The 7,147-nt window shown below is 37.4% G+C and overlaps 1 long non-coding RNA gene across 1 annotated transcript; it reads left to right on the top strand.

The window, feature by feature from the left end:
* Positions 1-21: 21 nt before the first annotated feature.
* Positions 22-4,377, top strand: LOC146496629 (uncharacterized). The gene is made up of 2 exons (XR_014871181.1): positions 22-117; positions 1,560-4,377. It is a non-coding gene; the product is annotated as an uncharacterized LOC146496629 (long non-coding RNA).
* Positions 4,378-7,147: the final 2,770 nt, after the last annotated feature.

Raw genomic sequence — 7,147 nt, 5'->3', positions numbered from 1 at the left:
CCTTCTTCTAATGCAGGACGAGGAAGTTCAGCGCCGACTCGACACATGGCTGCATGCACAGAGAAATCACACACACACGTGCCTGGGCTGTAACGTAGGGCCCGATGTATCCCCTGGGTGAAAGCTATTATTCAAGCACATCAACAACACAACGCCCTTAACCTGTTTGTCTGAGTTACAAGCTGCACAACTACAAAGCCAGACGAAGTTTCCGTGATAGCGTATGCCAACATAACTCCACCACAGCACACCAGAGTTATTAGTTTCCTATTTTTTATTATTATTATTTTGAGCTCAATTTAACTTTTTTTGTTTTTAATTCAGTTTAGTTTTTTAATTTTTTTTAGTTTTTTGTTAGTTTTACTTTAATTTTAGCATTTTAATTTTAGTGCTGTGTAAAATCTTGGCTTTGCTCTGATACCAAGTAAATACAGGGCCAGTATTACTGATACCAATTATGATATGCAGTGGAGAGCAGTGTGCCATGATTGATCATTTATGAGCTGAATCTTCATTCATTTTAAAATTCTGAACACATTTTAATGACCACTCAATCCCTTTGAGGTTTACTTTACCAATAATTTGTTAATACAACAAAGCATCTTTCCGTTGTTCATGTATTTTGAGTTTTAAAGAGACCTAAATACCAGATCTTTCAGCAGATTGTGTCGTGGATATTTAAGCCTCCCATTTAGTGTTAAAAATTATTGATGTAGAGACCAATAATTTCATTCAGGGTTTACAGATCAGTTTGCTGACTGTTGTTTGACCACTTTTCCATCACTTTTATCTCAGTGTAATTCACTTCTATGCTATATTGTTTTTAACAGACTGTGTCTTTATCCACACTTGTTGGTTTTCCATCACTGATCCATACAATGGGCAGATTGTCAGTCATTTATGATGATTTACAAATACTTTGTCTTTGTCTGAATTTGGATCGAATAACTGCAGAATTACATGCCTTCCCGATCATCCACTATGTTAGCAGTATGCTAACACTTAGCTTCACACACCAGCTGGCAAGCTTATGAGTTCAAGTGTTTTCTGAAGACCTTTGGTTAGTTTTTCACAAACAGAGTGTAACATTGTGTTTCTATTAGCATTGTGTACTTGTACAGAAGACCTTTGGATATCTGTAATGATAAAAAAATATAAAAGCCACATTGTTTTAATCAGTCCTGCAGGCAGGATTTTCCCCATCAAAAGTGCCAAAGGTCATGACATTAAGTCAACAATAACTACACGGATATTATTGGCACATCCAGTTGTCACATGATGGTTTCACGGTATTTAATGTTTCCAGAACTCAACCGCAGATTATCACTTCTTGCAGGCTGTTTTTTCTAATTACACAGTTTGGCATAAATGTCAGCATATTCTTTCTCTCTGTAACAGGAGATGCACCGCCCCTGATTACTGAGTTCCCAGTCAGAGCTTGCCTCATGTTTACGGCATGTTTTAACCGTTTGTGGTTGCTCATGTCATTTGTCAGGCTGTTTGCTGTTTACGGCTTCACATTTATGCCAGTTCGTTCTGTTTTCTTTTGTCCTGTGCAGACTTGTGGTCCTCTTATCCGTCCTCCACACTTTTCTCTTCACCACTCAGACCCCCGTTTGCCTCTTAGCAGCTGTCACTGTGAAGAGGACTTGTGCCCTGTTGACTCGCCTGCTTCAGTCCATCTGAACTGACTTGACCTGCAGTGGAGAAAAACGCCATGTGACCCAGGGTCACATGTGAGAGTGAGAGTGGCTGATGCCCATTAATGCTGAAGTGCCCATAACTTGCATGTAAGAAAGTCTAGAAATATCTACTGCCAATCACATCTTTTTACTGATGAAGTCAAAAGGTTCATTTATTTTAATTAAGAGTAATTATCTTAAACATTTTATACTATTTCTGCCTCCTCTGCTTCCTAGCCAGCGTCTCAGACTGGCTCAAAGTAAGTGTCAATCCAATATAATTTATCTAAAAATAAACCAGCAAAACACAAACGCCAAGGTTGATTGATGCCAAGTCGAACGAAATTGAGAACACGACATTGCACATCTTGGCCAGCTCATATAGCTTGGAATGCCCGGGTGAGCCAATTCATGCCAGGCAATTGTTAGAAAGCACAGACCAGAACAACCTGCAAGACAGTGGGAGGAGCATCACATCTCTTACTGTCTTTCTTTCTTCTGCGTGTGCCACAATTACAGGAGTGGAATTTGCTGTGCAGGACTCGTGTGCCAGTTACCGATCATTTGCATTTTTTTTTCTTTCTACCATAAACACAAACTCAGTCAGAAGTGGTCTTTTCCTAACATCGCCCCCAGCTTCCAATTTTCACACTAAAAGGTCATCCTCAAAGTAAATTTAAAGTTTTTCTTCCATAACTGTCATCTGTTTATGTAAAGTGCATCTTGTAATCCCACAAACAAGTCCAGGACTGTATAGAAGAAGAAGCTCTCTCAATTTCACCCTCGCCACCTTTGAGATTGACACTGGTTCAGAGCTCATATAGATCAGTATGAGATCGTTCATACAGTATGGAAAACTGGCTGGTGTCATATGAATGAATGTGCAGGAGTTGTGACCTAGAGACACTATTATGATGAGTAAGCTCAAATATGGAGGTATGACACATCCTACAAAAAATCTATCTCACCTAATGTAGGGATTAGCATATGACGGATGATGCAACATTAAGTACATAAACATATGAATATATAATCAATTGATTTTAATCGAATTTGCATCATTTTTTTCTACAGCCAGCATCTTTTTGCAAATTTACTGCTCCCAGTAGTGCTGCATGTGTCTGATTGTTATACCCTGATTGCTGTTGCAGGGTTAAGATAGACTGTTTTACAAGGTAAGCTTAAGACTGAAGTACCTCAGCACCAATTCAGTCAGATCAGGCAGCAAGAAGACAAAGTTTTAGGTGTTACAGCCTATTTTTAGTGCCACTTGAAAAAGTAAATGTAGACTATGATGATCGCAGAATGACTGCAAACAGTTTGTCAGGATCTGTCTGGTGGTCATGATCTTTTTGCTAGGACCTGTTAGAGCTCGTTTGAGTTATTAAAAAAAAAAAATCTAACCTGAAATTGTGCTTGACAGGTTTTGGTTGGATGTCACTGGAGGGCAACCAATAGAAAGTGACTGGACATTAGCTTAATATTTGATTAGATATGGTATCAATCTTGTGTTTAAAGCAAAAAGAAAAAACTTTCAACTCAAATTTGAAGTTTGTCTTCCAGTCAGAATCCAGGTTTTAGTTCAAACCTTTGGTCTTCTGCTGCCCAGTTATGAAATATTACTGCATGTGCCATCTCACAGTAACGTGTTGCTTTTGCTGACGAGATTTGTTGGTGGTGTTTTGACAGAAGCACTTGAAATTTTCCACTCAGGTAAAAAGCCTGAGTAAACAGGCTGGCTGTCAAGTGGTGACCAGTGGGAGGGAGGAGGGGATCACAGGCCACTTAAAGCTTTGTAACCATGAAATCTGAAGTAGAAGAAGATGTTCAAAAGGCTGTGGGGTGGCCACTTTATGATAACACTTTCCTCTGGCCAAAAATCTCTTACCCCCCTCCTTATCTTTAATTGTCAAAACTTTCTCAACACTTAGCCTTTATGTAAGAATGTAACAGAGTGATGAATAAATATAAACAATGATTTGACTCTCACACTTCAGTTTGTCATTGCCATGAAAAAATAGCTTTGTCCACTGTGTTCCCATTATTTTAGATACCAGAAATGTGTCAGCGATGTTTTATATAAATTCATCAGCCGTGGTTTTAATTAGATTTGGGAATGAATTAGTTTTAGGTTAACTAGAAGATGATAGTTTCAGAGTTTCGCCCGTTTTGCTCCACGGAAATGACACATGGAGCAAACACAGTTCTGATAAATGGTACAATTTGCAAATTGCAGTTTTCCGGAAGAAGTCTCAGAAGTATTTCAGCGTTGCCAAAATGGACTGTTGGCTGTGGAAAGATGTGATGCTGGCAGAGTAACAAAGCAGGTTTGATTGGTAAAAGTCCAGATTTCTGTTAGTGTATCCGACAGCCAGTGAGGGCAGACTCAGAATCAACAGCATCATCTGAAAACCAGCCTTAATGCTGTGGGTTAAAACCTGTTCGGGTTGCTGTAGTTTAAATGGGTCTTTACTTAAAGTGTTAAAAATTCCTAACATGCAAAAACATCCGACCTTACTATGACCTCTATTATAAGAGTGAAATCCTTTTTCTTGTATTCATGCAAATCAAAACTCTGGGAATGGCCAGAAATGGCTGACACGCTTTGCATGAGTTCTGAGGGCTCGCTGAAATTTCACCCACATGGCTGAAACTTTTGATGAACAATTTGCAAATGTCATTAAAAAAACAAAAATCTGATAACTCAAGCATCTTATCTTCCCATCTTCCTCATCTGCTCAACTCCCATTTCAGTGAATGCATCTCCACATTTATTCAAGTAGTGTTCTCCAGCTCTGCGCAGTTATCTGTATTTCACAGCTGTAGATGCGTTACAGATTCAAATTTGATATGCAAATACGTCCACTATAGATAACTTAATTCATCATGCATCACATATGTAACATCAATCACAAATAATAGCCCAAATATATGACACACAGGAAACATAAGTTTGCATTGTGGCCACTTTACTTTTGATTTTTTTCAGTCTATTTTGCTACATAAGTTCATTCAAGTGGCAAGTGTTCATTTTCTATTAAAGTTTTTCTAATATTTAAACACTACTCTTTACCTTTGGTAACAGTGAGGATGAGTTTTAGATAGGATCCTATGGCGCCCTCTATGGGGCTTCATTTGGAAAGAAATTTGACTTAATGCTCCTGTTTTATGGCCTAGTTGGACATCAAGTCATCCACCCAGGGATGCATGTGATCATTCAGACATGCACAAAAATGCACACCGCAGAGATTCATGCGTTACTAAAATGGTTCAGGCATTGTTAAGTTATATTTCCTACAATATGGCTGCACAATCAAGGGACATTAGAAGACAGGGCATTGTTTATTTCGGAAAACCAAGCAGCTAAGATCCTGCCGACATTGGAGCTTGACATATTCCCAGTCTATCTCATGATAGTGACGCTCCCACACATTGTTGTCAAAGGGTTCGCATCAATAATACATACACATATATGAAGAAGGATATCAGAGTCCTACTCGCACGTGCTGAACGAGGCTGATCATTGAGACTCTACTGCCATGTTTGACCCTCACTGCATGTAATGGATGTTAATTATAATTATTTTTTGATGATTTACAACAAAATAAAAAATAAAATGACTAACATTTGAAACAAAATCAATGTTTCACATTGCAAATGCGCACTCCCGTGTCCCACTTTCACTGCAAATATGACTTGAACAACTAGTTAATGATTAAAAAAATCTTTCATCTGTGCCCGTGTTACATGGAAGGAAAGTTATAAAGATTAAATATTAAACATGGCATAGATGTGCATACTTCATCTGCTCGTAAAAATACTGTGATATGATCCAAAAGTGCAGAAAATCTACAAGATAGACCTTGTGGAACAACAAAAATCTTCATTATTGGTTATTTTTAAATAAATTGATTAAATGACAGTCAGAATTGCACAGTCTCTAAAATGTTTTGACAAAGTCATCTGGCTAATTAAGGTGTTATCCCTGCCAATCATAAAGACAAGGCAGAGATTTTCTAAAAAAGCCCCCGTGAAGAGATCAACTCTGAGTTTAGGGCCTCATCAAAGAGAGATTTTTCATCTATTCTGGGAGCTGAGCTGTCAATCATCCCCTGATCAGGCTCACAGATTCATATCAGATCCTGACACCGACAGCTGTTACATAACCACCACTAATCCATGTGTAAAACGCTGGGATTGAATGTGCACACACATATAAACACACACTCTAGAAGACAATAAGTGTGAGCAGCTGCCACACACACACACACACACACACACACACACACACTCGTACTTTCTGTGAAGCCAAGAGAAACAGATAGACGAGCTCTGAGATGGATCCAGTTCAAGCACCAGAGTGCAAATGGCCTACTTAGAGTTTAAGTGAGTAATTAGAAACCTAATCAGGGCTCACTTTCTCACCCCTCATAAACGTAATGAAATGCTGCACTCCTGTCCTCATACGTGACCCTAGAACTGACCCATATACACAAGGCCCAAAACAGCTGTGACTGCCTGTAAATGCTTATCACGTTGCATTATGCTCAGTCAGGAGTTCATTAAATAACAGAAAACCTGCAAGATTTATAAAAATGAATTCATTTTAACTTTACATTTAAATACAAGATTTCTACTCTTAGTGTTAATCCTCTTAATATTATCAGTCCTTTCATTTTTTTTCTATAAATGCTAATTTTCAATAATTTAGTTGATAATTCATCAAATCTTAGTTGAAACAGCACAATGTTTGAAAGCCCACCTTTTAAAGTTAGAAGCTATACATTAAATTTGTTAAAGGACCTTAGACAAGCAGTAGGTCAGCTTTAATGTGAGTTATGCACACTTCACTGTTAGCTGTTTTTTTTTTAAATTTAAATATCTTTTTATTGCAGAAAGGCTCAAATTTGATCTTAACTGTCCTTAGAAAGACTGTTAGGCTACTAGAAAGGCTTAGTGTAAAACATTTAGATATTGTCAGCAGTTCATAGCTATACACAAACAGTAATATAGTAAAGCAAAACTGTAATAATACAAGATGTGTTCAAATATACAAATCTTTCCTTATGGCAGATAAATACACCAATGAGCACTTTAAATTGCTTCATTTTAAAAAGAAAACACATCATTTTCATATTTTAAATGTCCATATTTCAGTGTTATCTTTTAGAAATAACATGTGCTCGCTCTCACACACATAATTGAAATCTTACATTTTGATAAAAAATTTCAAATTAAAAAAACTTTGAATGATGTGGTATATTTTCCTGCAGTTTAAAATTAAGTTTTTAAGTTGCTTTTTTTTTTTTTTTACTTTTAAGAATCACAAAAAATGCATAAAGACATGATTTATTTTATAATTCTTTGAGTTGCTGAATCAAATATTTTAGTGGCCTGTTAGTGTCTCAGATGCACACAATGTAAAGATGCATACACATAGGCATTCATAGTGTTCATAGCCAGGG

The sequence above is a fragment of the Neolamprologus multifasciatus genome, chromosome 19, assembly GCF_963576455.1.
Source record: "Neolamprologus multifasciatus chromosome 19, fNeoMul1.2, whole genome shotgun sequence".
Classification (NCBI taxonomy): domain Eukaryota; kingdom Metazoa; phylum Chordata; class Actinopteri; order Cichliformes; family Cichlidae; genus Neolamprologus; species Neolamprologus multifasciatus.
This window is presented reverse-complemented; position numbering and strand designations above follow the sequence as displayed.